The sequence below is a fragment of the Chiloscyllium plagiosum genome, unplaced genomic scaffold (assembly GCF_037043375.1).
Source record: "Chiloscyllium plagiosum isolate Xiang-an unplaced genomic scaffold, Cpla_swu_hap1 HiC_scaffold_33, whole genome shotgun sequence".
Taxonomy (NCBI): Eukaryota; Metazoa; Chordata; class Chondrichthyes; order Orectolobiformes; family Hemiscylliidae; genus Chiloscyllium; species Chiloscyllium plagiosum.
This window is the reverse complement of record NW_028270171.1, coordinates 14,994,410-15,008,219: the sequence shown is the minus strand read 5'-3', so window position 1 is coordinate 15,008,219 and position 13,810 is coordinate 14,994,410. Positions and strand designations below refer to the sequence as shown.

At 65.5% G+C, this 13,810-nt stretch overlaps 1 protein-coding gene across 4 annotated transcripts in view; it reads left to right on the top strand.

The window, feature by feature from the left end:
• Positions 1 to 13,810, top strand: part of tmem184ba (transmembrane protein 184ba) — a 139,620-nt gene that overhangs the window by 85,102 nt on the left and 40,708 nt on the right. The gene's annotated exons all lie outside the window — the stretch shown is intronic.

Genomic DNA, 13,810 nt, shown 5'->3' with positions numbered 1-13,810 from the left:
TCACTCCCTCTCCACTCCGACTCCTCACTCCCTCTCCACTCCGACTCCTCACTCCCTCTCCACTCCCGACTCCTCGCTCCCTCTCCACTCCCGACTCCTCGCTCCCTCTCCACTCCCGACTCCTCGCTCCCTCTCCACTCCGACTCCTCACTCCCTCTCCACTCCGACTCCTCACTCCCTCTCCACTCCGACTCCTCACTCCCTCTCCACTCCCGACTCCTCACTCCCTCTCCACTCCCGACTCCTCACTCCCTCTCCACTCCGACTCCTCACTCCCTCTCCACTCCGACTCCTCACTCCCTCTCCACTCCGACTCCTCACTCCCTCTCCACTCCGACTCCTCACTCCCTCTCCACTCCGACTCCTCACTCCCTCTCCACTCCCGACTCCTCACTCCCTCGCCACCCCGACTCCTCACTCCCTCTCCACCCCGACTCATCACTCCCTCTCCACCCCGACTCCTCACTCCCTCTCCACTCCCGGCTCCTCACTCCCTCTCCACCCCGACTCATCACTCCCTCTCCACCCCGACTCCTCACTCCCTCTCCACTCCGACTCCTCACTCCCTCTCCACTCCGACTCCTCGCTCCCTCCCGACTCCTCGCTCCCTCCCGACTCCTCCCTCCCTCTCCACTCCCGACTCCTCGCTCCCTCTCCACTCCCGACTCCTCGCTCCCTCTCCACTCCCGACTCCTCGCTCCCTCTCCACTCCCGACTCCTCGCTCCCTCTCCACCCCGACTCCTCGCTCCCTCTCCACCCCGACTCCTCGCTCCCTCTCCACCCCGACTCCTCGCTCCCTCTCCACCCCGACTCCTCGCTCCCTCTCCACCCCGACTCCTCACTCCCTCTCCACTCCGACTCCTCACTCCCTCTCCACTCCCGACTCCTCGCTCCCTCTCCACTCCCGACTCCTCGCTCCCTCTCCACTCCCGACTCCTCACTCCCTCTCCACTCCCGACTCCTCACTCCCTCTCCACTCCCGACTCCTCACTCCCTCTCCACCCCGACTCCTCGCTCCCTCTACACCCCGACTCCTCGCTCCCTCTGCACCCCGACTCCTCACTCCCTCTCCACCCCGACTCCTCACTCCCTCTCCACTCTGACTCCTCACTCCCTCTCCACTCCCGACTCCTCACTCCCTCTCCACTCCCGACTCCTCGCTCCCTCGCCACCCCGACTCCTCACTCCCTCTCCCCCCCGACTCCTCACTCCCTCTCCACCCCGACTCCTCGCTCCCTCTCCACCCCGACTCCTCGCTCCCTCTCCCCCCCGACTCCTCACTCCCTCTCCACCCCGACTCCTCGCTCCCTCCCGACTCCTCACTCCCTCTCCACCCCGACTCCTCGCTCCCTCCCGACTCCTCACTCCCTCTCCACTCCGACTCCTCACTCCCTCTCCACTCCGACTCCTCGCTCCCTCTCCACCCCGACTCCTCACTCCCTCTCCACTCCGACTCCTCGCTCCCTCTCCACCCCGACTCCTCACTCCCTCTCCACCCCGACTCCTCACTCCCTCTCCACTCCCGACTCCTCACTCCCTCTCCACTCCCGAATCCTCGCTCCCTCCCGACTCCTCGCTCCCTCCCGACTCCTCGCTCCCTCCCGACTCCTCGCTCCCTCCCGACTCCTCACTCCCTCTCCACTCCCGACTCCTCACTCCCTCTCCACCCCTGACTCCTCACTCCCTCTCCACTCCCGACTCCTCACTCCCTCTCCACCCCGACTCCTCGCTCCCTCTACACCCCGACTCCTCGCTCCCTCTGCACTCCGACTCCTCGCTCCCTCTCCACCCCGACTCCTCACTCCCTCTCCACCCCGACTCCTCACTCCCTCTCCACTCCGACTCCTCACTCCCTCTCCACTCCGACTCCTCACTCCCTCTCCACTCCGACTCCTCGCTCCCTCTCCACTCCCATCTCCTCGCTCCTTCTCCACTCCCGACTCCTCACTCCCTCTCCACCCCGACTCCTCACTCCCTCTCCACCCCGACTCCTCACTCCCTCTCCACTCCGACTCCTCACTCCCTCTCCACTCCGACTCCTCACTCCCTCTCCACTCCGACTCCTCACTCCCTCTCCACCCCGACTCCTCACTCCCTCTCCACTCCGACTCCTCACTCCCTCTCCACTCCGACTCCTCACTCCCTCTCCACTCCCGACTCCTCACTCCCTCTCCACTCCGACTCCTCGCTTCCTCTCCACTCCCGACTCCTCGCTCCCTCTCGACTCCTCACTCCCTCTCCACCCCTGACTCCTCACTCCCTCTCCACTCCCGACTCCTCACTCCCTCTCCACTCCGACTCCTCACTCCCTCTCCACCCCGACTCCTCAATCCCTCTCCACTCCCGACTCCTCGCTCCCTCTCCACTCCCGACTCCTCACTCCCTCTCCACTCCCGACTCCTCGCTCCCTCCCGACTCCTCACTCCCTCTCCACCCCGACTCCTCACTCCCTCTCCACTCCGACTCCTCACTCCCTCTCCACTCCGACTCCTCACTCCCTCTCCACTCCCGACTCCTCACTCCCTCTCCACTCCCGACTCCTCACTCCCTCTCCACCCCGACTCCTCGCTCCCTCTACACCCCGACTCCTCGCTCCCTCTACACCCCGACTCCTCGCTCCCCCTCCACCCCGACTCCTCACTCCCTCTCCACCCCGACTCCTCACTCCCTCTCCACCCCGACTCCTCACTCCCTCTCCACTCCCGACTCCTCACTCCCTCTCCACCCCGACTCCTCACTCCCCCTCCACCCCGACTCCTCGCTCCCTCTCCACCCCGACTCCTCACTCCCTCTCCACTCCCGACTCCTCACTCCCTCTCCACCCCGACTCCTCACTCCCTCTCCACCCCGACTCCTCAATCCCTCTCCACTCCGACTCCTCACTCCCTCTCCACTCCCGACTCCTCGCTCCCTCTCCACTCCCGACTCCTCACTCCCTCTCCACTCCCGACTCCTCGCTCCCTCCCGACTCCTCACTCCCTCTCCACCCCGACTCCTCACTCCCTCTCCACTCCGACTCCTCACTCCCTCTCCACCCCGACTCCTCACTCCCTCTCCACTCCGACTCCTCACTCCCTCTCCACTCCGACTCCTCACTCCCTCTCCACCCCGACTCCTCACTCCCTCTCCACCCCGACTCCTCACTCCCTCTCCACTCCGACTCCTCGCTCCCTCTCCACTCCGACTCCTCGCTCCCTCTCCACTCCGACTCCTCGCTCCCTCTCCACTCCGACTCCTCGCTCCCTCTCCACTCCCATCTCCTCGCTCCCTCTCCACTCCCGACTCCTCACTCCCTCTCCACCCCGACTCCTCACTCCCTCTCCACCCCGACTCCTCACTCCCTCTCCACTCCGACTCCTCACTCCCTCTCCACCCCGACTCCTCACTCCCTCTCCACTCCGACTCCTCACTCCCTCTCCACTCCGTCTCCTCGCTCCCTCTCCATCCCGACTCCTCGCTCCCTCCCGACTCCTCACTCCCTCTCCACTCCGACTCCTCGCTCCCTCCCGTCTCCTCGCTCCCTCTCCACCCCGACTCCTCACTCCCTCTCCACTCCCATCTCCTCGCTCCCTCTCCACTCCCGACTCCTCGCTCCCCCTCCACCCCGACTCCTCACTCCCTCTCCACTCCCGACTCCTCACTCCCTCTCCACTCCCGACTCCTCGCTCCCTCTCCACTCCCATCTTCTCGCTCCCTCTCCACTCCCGACTCCTCACTCCCTCTCCACCCCGACTCCTCACTCCCTCTCCACCCCGACTCCTCACTCCCTCTCCACTCCGACTCCTCACTCCCTCTCCACCCCGACTCCTCACTCCCTCTCCACTCCGACTCCTCACTCCCTCTCCACTCCCATCTCCTCGCTCCCTCTCCACTCCCGACTCCTCGCTCCCCCTCCACCCCGACTCCTCACTCCCTCTCCACTCCCGACTCCTCACTCCCTCTCCACCCCTGACTCCTCACTCCCTCTCCACCCCGACTCCTCACTCCCTCTCCACTCCGACTCCTCACTCCCTCTCCACTCCCATCTCCTCGCTCCCTCTCCACTCCCGACTCCTCACTCCCTCTCCACCCCGACTTCTCGCTCCCTCTCCACCCCGACTCCTCACTCCCTCTCCACCCCGACTTCTCGCTCCCTCTCCACTCCGACTCCTCACTCCCTCTCCACTCCGACTCCTCGCTCCCTCTCCACCCCGACTCCTCGCTCCCTCTACACCTCGACTCCTCACTCCCTCTCCACCCCGACTCCTCACTCCCTCTCCACCCCGACTCCTCACTCCCTCTCCACTCCGACTCCTCACTCCCTATCCACCCCGACTCCTCACTCCCTCTCCACTCCGACTCCTCACTCCCTCTCCACTCCGACTCCTCACTCCCTCTCCACTCCCATCTCCTCGCTCCCTCTCCACTCCCGACTCCTCACTCCCTCTCCACCCCGACTCCTCACTCCCTCTCCACTCCGACTCCTCACTCCCTCTCCACTCCGACTCCTCACTCCCTCTCCACTCCGACTCCTCACTCCCTCTCCACTCCCATCTCCTCGCTCCCTCTCCACTCCCGACTCCTCACTCCCTCTCCACCCCGACTCCTCACTCCCTCTCCACTCCCGACTCCTCACTCCCTCTCCACCCCGACTTCTCGCTCCCTCTCCACTCCCGACTCCTCACTCCCTCTCCACCCCGACTCCTCACTCCCTCTCCACTCCGACTCCTCACTCCCTCTCCACTCCCATCTCCTCGCTCCCTCTCCACTCCCGACTCCTCACTCCCTCTCCACTCCCGACTCCTCACTCCCTCTCCACTCCGACTCCTCACTCCCTCTCCACCCCGACTTCTCGCTCCCTCTCCACTCCCGACTCCTCTCTCCCTCTCCACCCCGACTTCTCGCTCCCTCTCCACCCCGACTCCTCACTCCCTCTCCACTCCCGACTCCTCGCTCCCCCTCCACCCCGACTCCTCACTCCCTCTCCACTCCCGACTCCTCACTCCCTCTCCACTCCCGACTCCTCACTCCCTCTCCACCCCGACTCCTCACTCCCTCTCCACTCCCGTCTCCTCGCTCCCTCTCCACTCCCGACTCCTCACTCCCTCTCCACCCCGACTTCTCGCTCCCTCTCCACCCCGACTCCTCACTCCCTCTCCACTCCCGACTCCTCACTCCCTCTCCACTCCGACTCCTCACTCCCTCTCCACTCCGACTCCTCGCTCCCTCTCCACCCCGACTCCTCACTCCCTCTCCACCCCGACTCCTCACTCCCTCTCCACTCCCGACTCCTCACTCCCTCTCCACTCCCGACTCCTCACTCCCTCTCCACTCCCGTCTCCTCACTCCGTCTCCACCCCTGACTCCTCGCTCCCTCTCCACCCCGACTCCTCACTCCCTCTCCACTCCGACTCCTCACTCCCTCTCCACTCCGACTCCTCACTCCCTCTCCACTCCCGACTCCTCACTCCCTCTCCACTCCGACTCCTCGCTCCCTCTCCACTCCCGACTCCTCGCTCCCTCTCGACTCCTCACTCCCTCTCCACTGCCGTCTCCTTACTCCCTCTCCACTCCGACTCCTCACTCCCTCTCCACTCCCGTCTCCTCACTCCCTCTCCACTCCCGTCTCCTCGCTCCCTCTCCACCCCGACTCCTCGCTCCCTCTCCACTCCGTCTCCTCACTCCCTCTCCACTCCGTCTCCTCGCTCCCTCTCCACCCCGACTCCTCGCTCCCTCCCGACTCCTCGCTCCCTCTCCACTCCGACTCCTCGCTCCCTCCCGACTCCTCACTCCCTCTCCACTCCGTCTCCTCACTCCCTCTCCACTCCGTCTCCTCGCTCCCTCTCCACCCCGACTCCTCACTCCCTCTCCACTCCCGACTCCTCACTCCCTCTCCACTCCGTCTCCTCGCTCCCTCTCCATCCCGACTCCTCGCTCCCTCCCGACTCCTCGCTCCCTCTCCACTCCGACTCCTCGCTCCCTCCCGTCTCCTCACTCCCTCTCCACTCCGTCTCCTCACTCCCTCTCCACTCCGTCTCCTCGCTCCCTCTCCACCCCGACTCCTCACTCCCTCTCCACTCCCGACTCCTCACTCCCTCTCCACTCCGTCTCCTCGCTCCCTCTCCATCCCGACTCCTCGCTCCCTCCCGACTCCTCACTCCCTCTCCACTCCGACTCCTCGCTCCCTCCCGACTCCTCACTCCCTCTCCACTCCCGTCTCCTCACTCCCTCTCCACTCCCGTCTCCTCGCTCCCTCTCCACCCCGACTCCTCGCTCCCTCCCGACTCCTCACTCCCTCTCCACTCCCGACTCCTCACTCCCTCTCCACTCCGTCTCCTCGCTCCCTCTCCATCCCGACTCCTCGCTCCCTCCCGACTCCTCACTCCCTCTCCACTCCGACTCCTCGCTCCCTCCCGACTCCTCACTCCCTCTCCACTCCCGTCTCCTCGCTCCCTCTCCACCCCGACTCCTCACTCCCTCTCCACTCCCGACTCCTCACTCCCTCTCCACCCCGACTCCTCACTCCCTCTCCACCCCGACTCCTCACTCCCTCTCCACTCCGACTCCTCACTCCCTCTCCACTCCGACTCCTCGCTCCCTCTCCACCTCGACTCCTCACTCCCTCTCCACCCCGACTCCTCACTCCCTCTCCACTTCCGACTCCTCACTCCCTCTCCACTCCGACTCCTCACTCCCTCTCCACCCCGACTCCTCGCTCCCTCTCCACCCCGACTCCTCACTCCCTCTCCACTCCCGACTCCTCGCTCCCTCTCCACTCCCGACTCCTCACTCCCTCTCCACTCCGACTCCTCACTCCCTCTCCACCCCGACTCCTCACTCCCTCTCCACTCCCGACTCCTCACTCCCTCTCCACCCCGACTCCTCACTCCCTCTCCACCCCGACTCCTCACTCCCTCACCACCCGACTCCTCACTCCCTCTCCACCCCGACTCCTCGCTCCCTCTCCACCCCGACTCCTCGCTCCCTCTCCACCCCGACTCCTCACTCCCTCTCCACTCCCGACTCCTCACTCCCTCTCCACCCCGACTCCTCACTCCCTCTCCACTCCCGACTCCTCACTCCCTCTCCACTCCCGACTCCTCACTCCCTCTCCACTCCCGACTCCTCACTCCCTCTCCACTCCCGACTCCTCACTCCCTCTCCACCCCGACTCCTCACTCCCTCTCCACTCCCGACTCCTCGCTCCCTCTCCACTCCGACTCCTCACTCCCTCTCCACTCCCGACTCCTCACTCCCTCTCCACTCCCGACTCCTCACTCCCTCTCCACCCCGACTCCTCACTCCCTCACCACCCGACTCCTCGCTCCCTCTCCACTCCGACTCCTCACTCCCTCTCCACTCCCGACTCCTCACTCCCTCTCCACCCCGACTCCTCACTCCCTCTCCACTCCCGACTCCTCACTCCCTCTCCACCTCGACTCCTCACTCCCTCTCCACCCCGACTCCTCACTCCCTCTCCACTCCCGACTCCTCACTCCCTCTCCACCCCGACTCCTCACTCCCTCTCCACTCCCGACTCCTCACTCCCTCTCCACTCCCGACTCCTCACTCCCTCTCCACCCCGACTCCTCACTCCCTCACCACCCGACTCCTCGCTCCCTCTCCACCCCGACTCCTCACTCCCTCTCCACTCCCGACTCCTCACTCCCTCTCCACCCCGACTCCTCACTCCCTCTCCACTCCCGACTCCTCACTCCCTCTCCACTCCGACTCCTCACTCCCTCTCCACTCCCATCTCCTCACTCCCTCTCCACTCCCGACTCCTCGCTCCCTCTCCACTCCGACTCCTCACTCCCTCTCCACTCCCGACTCCTCGCTCCCTCTCGACTCCTCGCTCCCTCTCGACTCCTCGCTCCCTCTCCACTCCCATCTCCTCACTCCCTCTCCACCCCGACTCCTCACTCCCTCTCCACCCCGACTCATCACTCCCTCTCCACCCCGACTCCTCACTCCCTCACCACCCGACTCCTCACTCCCTCTCCACTCCTCACTCCCTCTCCACTCCCGACTCCTCACTCCCTCTCCACTCCCGACTCCTCACTCCCTCTCCACCCCGACTCCTCACTCCCTCACCACCCGACTCCTCGCTCCCTCTCCACCCCGACTCCTCACTCCCTCTCCACTCCCGACTCCTCACTCCCTCTCCACTCCGACTCCTCACTCCCTCTCCACTCCCGACTCCTCACTCCCTCTCCACTCCGACTCCTCACTCCCTCTCCACTCCGACTCCTCACTCCCTCTCCACTCCCGACTCCTCACTCCCTCTCCACTCCTGACTCCTCACTCCCTCTCCACCCCGACTCCTCACTCCCTCCCGACTCCTCACTCCCTCTCCACTCCGACTCCTCACTCCCTCTCCACTCCCGACTCCTCACTCCCTCTCCACTCCCGACTCCTCACTCCCTCTCCACTCCGACTCCTCACTCCCTCTCCACTCCGACTCCTCTCTCCCTCTCCACCCCGACTCCTCGCTCCCTCTCCACTCCCGACTCCTCACTCCCTCTCCACTCCCGACTCCTCGCTCCCTCTCCATCCCGACTCCTCACTCCCTCTCCACTCCCGACTCCTCGCTCCCTCTCCACCCCGACTCCTCGCTCCCTCTCCACCCCGACTCCTCACTCCCTCTCCACTCCCGACTCCTCGCTCCCTCTCCATCCCGACTCCTCGCTCCCTCTCCACTCCGACTCCTCGCTCCCTCTCCATCCCGACTCCTCACTCCCTCTCCACTCCCGACTCCTCCCTCCCTCTCCACTCCCGACTCCTCACTCCCTCTCCACCCCGACTCCTCACTCCCTCTCCACTCCCGACTCCTCACTCCCTCTCCACCCCGTCTCCTCCCTCCCTCTCCACTCCCGACTCCTCACTCCCTCTCCACTCCCGACTCCTCGCTCCCTCTCCATCCCGACTCCTCACTCCCTCTCCACTCCCGACTCCTCCCTCCCTCTCCACTCCCGACTCCTCGCTCCCTCTCCACTCCGACTCCTCGCTCCCTCTCCACCCCGACTCCTCGCTCCCTCTCCATCCCGACTCCTCGCTCCCTCTCCACTCCCGACTCCTCCCTCCCTCTCCACTCCCGACTCCTCTCTCCCTCTCCTCCCCGACTCCTCACTCCCTCTCCACTCCCGACTCCTCACTCCCTCTCCACCCCGACTCCTCACTCCCTCTCCACTCCCGACTCCTCAATCCCTCTCCACTCCCGGCTCCTCACTCCCTCTCCACCCCTGACTCCTCACTCCCTCTCCACCCCTGACTCCTCACTCCCTCTCCACCCCGACTCCTCACTCCCTCTCCACTCCGACTCCTCACTCCCTCTCCACCCCGACTCCTCACTCCCTCTCCACTCCGACTCCTCACTCCCTCTCCACTCCGACTCCTCGCTCCCTCTCCACTCCCATCTCCTCGCTCCCTCTCCACTCCCGACTCCTCACTCCCCCTCCACCCCGACTCCTCACTCCCTCTCCACCCCGACTCCTCACTCCCTCTCCACCCCGACTCCTCACTCCCTCTCCACCCCGACTCCTCACTTCCTCTCCACTCCGACTCCTCACTCCCTCTCCACTCCCGACTCCTCACTCCCTCTCCACTCCCGACTCCTCACTCCCTCTCCACCCCGACTCCTCGCTCCCTCTACACCCCGACTCCTCGCTCCCTCTGCACTCTGACTCCTCGCTCCCTCTCCACTCCGACTCCTCGCTCCCTCTCCACTCCGACTCCTCGCTCCCTCTCCACTCCGACTCCTCGCTCCCTCTCCACTCCGACTCCTCGCTCCCTCTCCACTCCGACTCCTCGCTCCCTCTCCACTCCGACTCCTCGCTCCCTCTCCACTCCGACTTCTCACTCCCTCTCCACTCCGACTCCTCACTCCCTCTCCACTCCCATCTCCTCGCTCCCTCTCCACTCCCGACTCCTCACTCCCTCTCCACCCCGACTTCTCGCTCCCTCTCCACTCCCGACTCCTCGCTCCCTCTCCACCCCAACTCCTCACTCCCTCTCCACCCCTGACTCCTCACTCCCTCTCCACCCCGACTCCTCACTCCCTCTCCACTCCGACTCCTCACTCCCTCTCCACCCCGACTCCTCACTCCCTCTCCACTCCGACTCCTCACTCCCTCTCCACTCCGACTCCTCGCTCCCTCTCCACTCCCATCTCCTCGCTCCCTCTCCACTCCCGACTCCTCACTCCCCCTCCACCCCGACTCCTCACTCCCTCTCCACCCCGACTCCTCACTCCCTCTCCACCCCGACTCCTCACTCCCTCTCCACCCCGACTCCTCACTTCCTCTCCACTCCGACTCCTCACTCCCTCTCCACTCCCGACTCCTCACTCCCTCTCCACTCCCGACTCCTCACTCCCTCTCCACCCCGACTCCTCGCTCCCTCTACACCCCGACTCCTCGCTCCCTCTGCACTCTGACTCCTCACTCCCTCTCCACTCCGACTCCTCGCTCCCTCTCCACTCCGACTCCTCGCTCCCTCTCCACTCCGACTCCTCGCTCCCTCTCCACTCCGACTCCTCGCTCCCTCTCCACTCCGACTCCTCGCTCCCTCTCCACTCCGACTCCTCGCTCCCTCTCCACTCCGACTTCTCACTCCCTCTCCACTCCGACTCCTCACTCCCTCTCCACTCCCATCTCCTCGCTCCCTCTCCACTCCCGACTCCTCACTCCCTCTCCACCCCGACTTCTCGCTCCCTCTCCACTCCCGACTCCTCGCTCCCTCTCCACCCCAACTCCTCACTCCCTCTCCACTCCGACTCCTCACTCCCTCTCCACTCCGACTCCTCACTCCCTCTCCACTCCCATCTCCTCGCTCCCTCTCCACTCCCGACTCCTCACTCCCTCTCCACCCCGATTTCTCGCTCCCTCTCCACTCCCGACTCCTCACTCCCTCTCCACCCCGACTCCTCGCTCCCTCCCGACTCCTCACTCCCTCTCCACTCCGACTCCTCACTCCCTCTCCACTCCGACTCCTCACTCCCTCTCCACCCCATCTCCTCACTCCCTCTCCACTCCCGACTCCTCGCTCCCTCTCCACTCCCGACTCCTCACTCCCTCTCCACCCCGACTCCTCACTCCCTCTCCACTCCCGACTCCTCACTCCCTCTCCACCCCGACTCCTCGCTCCCTCCCGACTCCTCACTCCCTCTCCACTCCGACTCCTCACTCCCTCTCCACTCCGACTCCTCACTCCCTCTCCACCCCATCTCCTCACTCCCTCTCCACTCCCGACTCCTCGCTCCCTCTCCACTCCCGACTCCTCACTCCCTCTCCACCCCGACTCCTCACTCCCTCTCCACTCCCGACTCCTCACTCCCTCTCCACTCCGACTCCTCACTCCCTCTCCACTCCGACTCCTCACTCCCTCTCCACTCCGACTCCTCACTCCCTCTCCACTCCCGACTCCTCACTCCCTCTCCACCCCGACTCCTCACTCCCTCTCCACTCCGACTCCTCACTCCCTCTCCACTCCGACTCCTCACTCCCTCTCCACTCCCGACTCCTCACTCCCTCTCCACCCCGACTCCTCACTCCCTCTCCACCCCGACTCCTCACTCCCTCTCCACTCCCGACTCCTCACTCCCTCTCCACTCCCATCTCCTCGCTCCCTCTCCACTCCCGACTCCTCACTCCCTCTCCACCCCGACTCCTCACTCCCTCTCCACTCCCGACTCCTCACTCCCTCTCCACTCCCATCTCCTCGCTCCCTCTCCACTCCCGACTCCTCACTCCCTCTCCACTCCCATCTCCTCACTCCCTCTCCACTCCCGGCTCCTCGCTCCCTCTCCACCCCGACTCCTCACTCCCTCTCCACTCCCGACTCCTCACTCCCTCTCCACTCCCATCTCCTCACTCCCTCTCCACTCCCGAATCCTCACTCCCTCTCCACTACGACTCCTCACTCCCTCTCCACTCCCGAATCCTCACTCCCTCTCCACTCCCGACTCCTCACTCCCTCTCCACCCCGACTCCTCACTCCCTCTCCACCCCGACTCCTCACTCCCTCTCCACCCCGACTCCTCGCTCCCTCTCCACTCCCGACTCCTCACTCCCTCTCCACTCCCGACTCCTCACTCCCTCTCCACCCCGACTCCTCACTCCCTCTCCACTCCCGACTCCTCGCTCCCCCTCCACCCCGACTCCTCGCTCCCTCTCCACTCCGACTCCTCGCTCCCTCTCCACTCCCGGCTCCTCACTCCCTCTCCACTCCCGACTCCTCACTCCCTCTCCACTCCCGACTCCTCACTCCCTCTCCACCCCGACTCCTCACTCCCTCTCCACTCCCGACTCCTCACTCCCTCTCCACTCCGACTCCTCGCTCCCTCTCCACTCCCGACTCCTCAATCCCTCTCCACTCCCGACTCCTCACTCCCTCTCCACCCCGACTCCTCGCTCCCTCCCGACTCCTCACTCCCTCTCCACTCCGACTCCTCACTCCCTCTCCACTCCGACTCCTCACTCCCTCTCCACCCCGACTCCTCACTCCCTCTCCACTCCCGACTCCTCACTCCCTCTCCACTCCCGACTCCTCACTCCCTCTCCACTCCCGTCTCCTCACTCCGTCTCCACCCCTGACTCCTCGCTCCCTCTCCACCCCGACTCCTCACTCCCTCTCCACTCCGACTCCTCACTCCCTCTCCACTCCGACTCCTCACTCCCTCTCCACTCCCGACTCCTCACTCCCTCTCCACTCCGACTCCTCGCTCCCTCTCCACTCCCGACTCCTCGCTCCCTCTCGACTCCTCACTCCCTCTCCACTGCCGTCTCCTTACTCCCTCTCCACTCCGACTCCTCACTCCCTCTCCACTCCCGTCTCCTCACTCCCTCTCCACTCCCGTCTCCTCGCTCCCTCTCCACCCCGACTCCTCGCTCCCTCTCCACTCCGTCTCCTCACTCCCTCTCCACTCCGTCTCCTCGCTCCCTCTCCACCCCGACTCCTCGCTCCCTCCCGACTCCTCGCTCCCTCTCCACTCCGACTCCTCGCTCCCTCCCGACTCCTCACTCCCTCTCCACTCCCGTCTCCTCACTCCCTCTCCACTCCGTCTCCTCGCTCCCTCTCCACCCCGACTCCTCACTCCCTCTCCACTCCCGACTCCTCACTCCCTCTCCACTCCGTCTCCTCGCTCCCTCTCCATCCCGACTCCTCGCTCCCTCCCGACTCCTCACTCCCTCTCCACTCCGACTCCTCGCTCCCTCCCGACTCCTCACTCCCTCTCCACTCCCGTCTCCTCACTCCCTCTCCACTCCCGTCTCCTCGCTCCCTCTCCACCCCGACTCCTCGCTCCCTCCCGACTCCTCACTCCCTCTCCACTCCCGACTCCTCACTCCCTCTCCACTCCGTCTCCTCGCTCCCTCTCCATCCCGACTCCTCGCTCCCTCCCGACTCCTCACTCCCTCTCCACTCCGACTCCTCGCTCCCTCCCGACTCCTCACTCTCTCTCCACTCCCGTCTCCTCGCTCCCTCTCCACCCCGACTCCTCACTCCCTCTCCACTCCCGACTCCTCACTCCCTCTCCACCCCGACTCCTCACTCCCTCTCCACCCCGACTCCTCACTCCCTCTCCACCCCGACTCCTCACTCCCTCTCCACTCCGACTCCTCACTCCCTCTCCACTCCGACTCCTCGCTCCCTCTCCACCTCGACTCCTCACTCCCTCTCCACTCCCGACTCCTCACTCCCTCTCCACCCCGACTCCTCATTCCCTCTCCACTTCCGACTCCTCACTCCCTCTCCACTCCGACTCCTCACTCCCTCTCCACCCCGACTCCTCGCTCCCTCTCCACCCCGACTCCTCACTCCCTCTCCACCCCG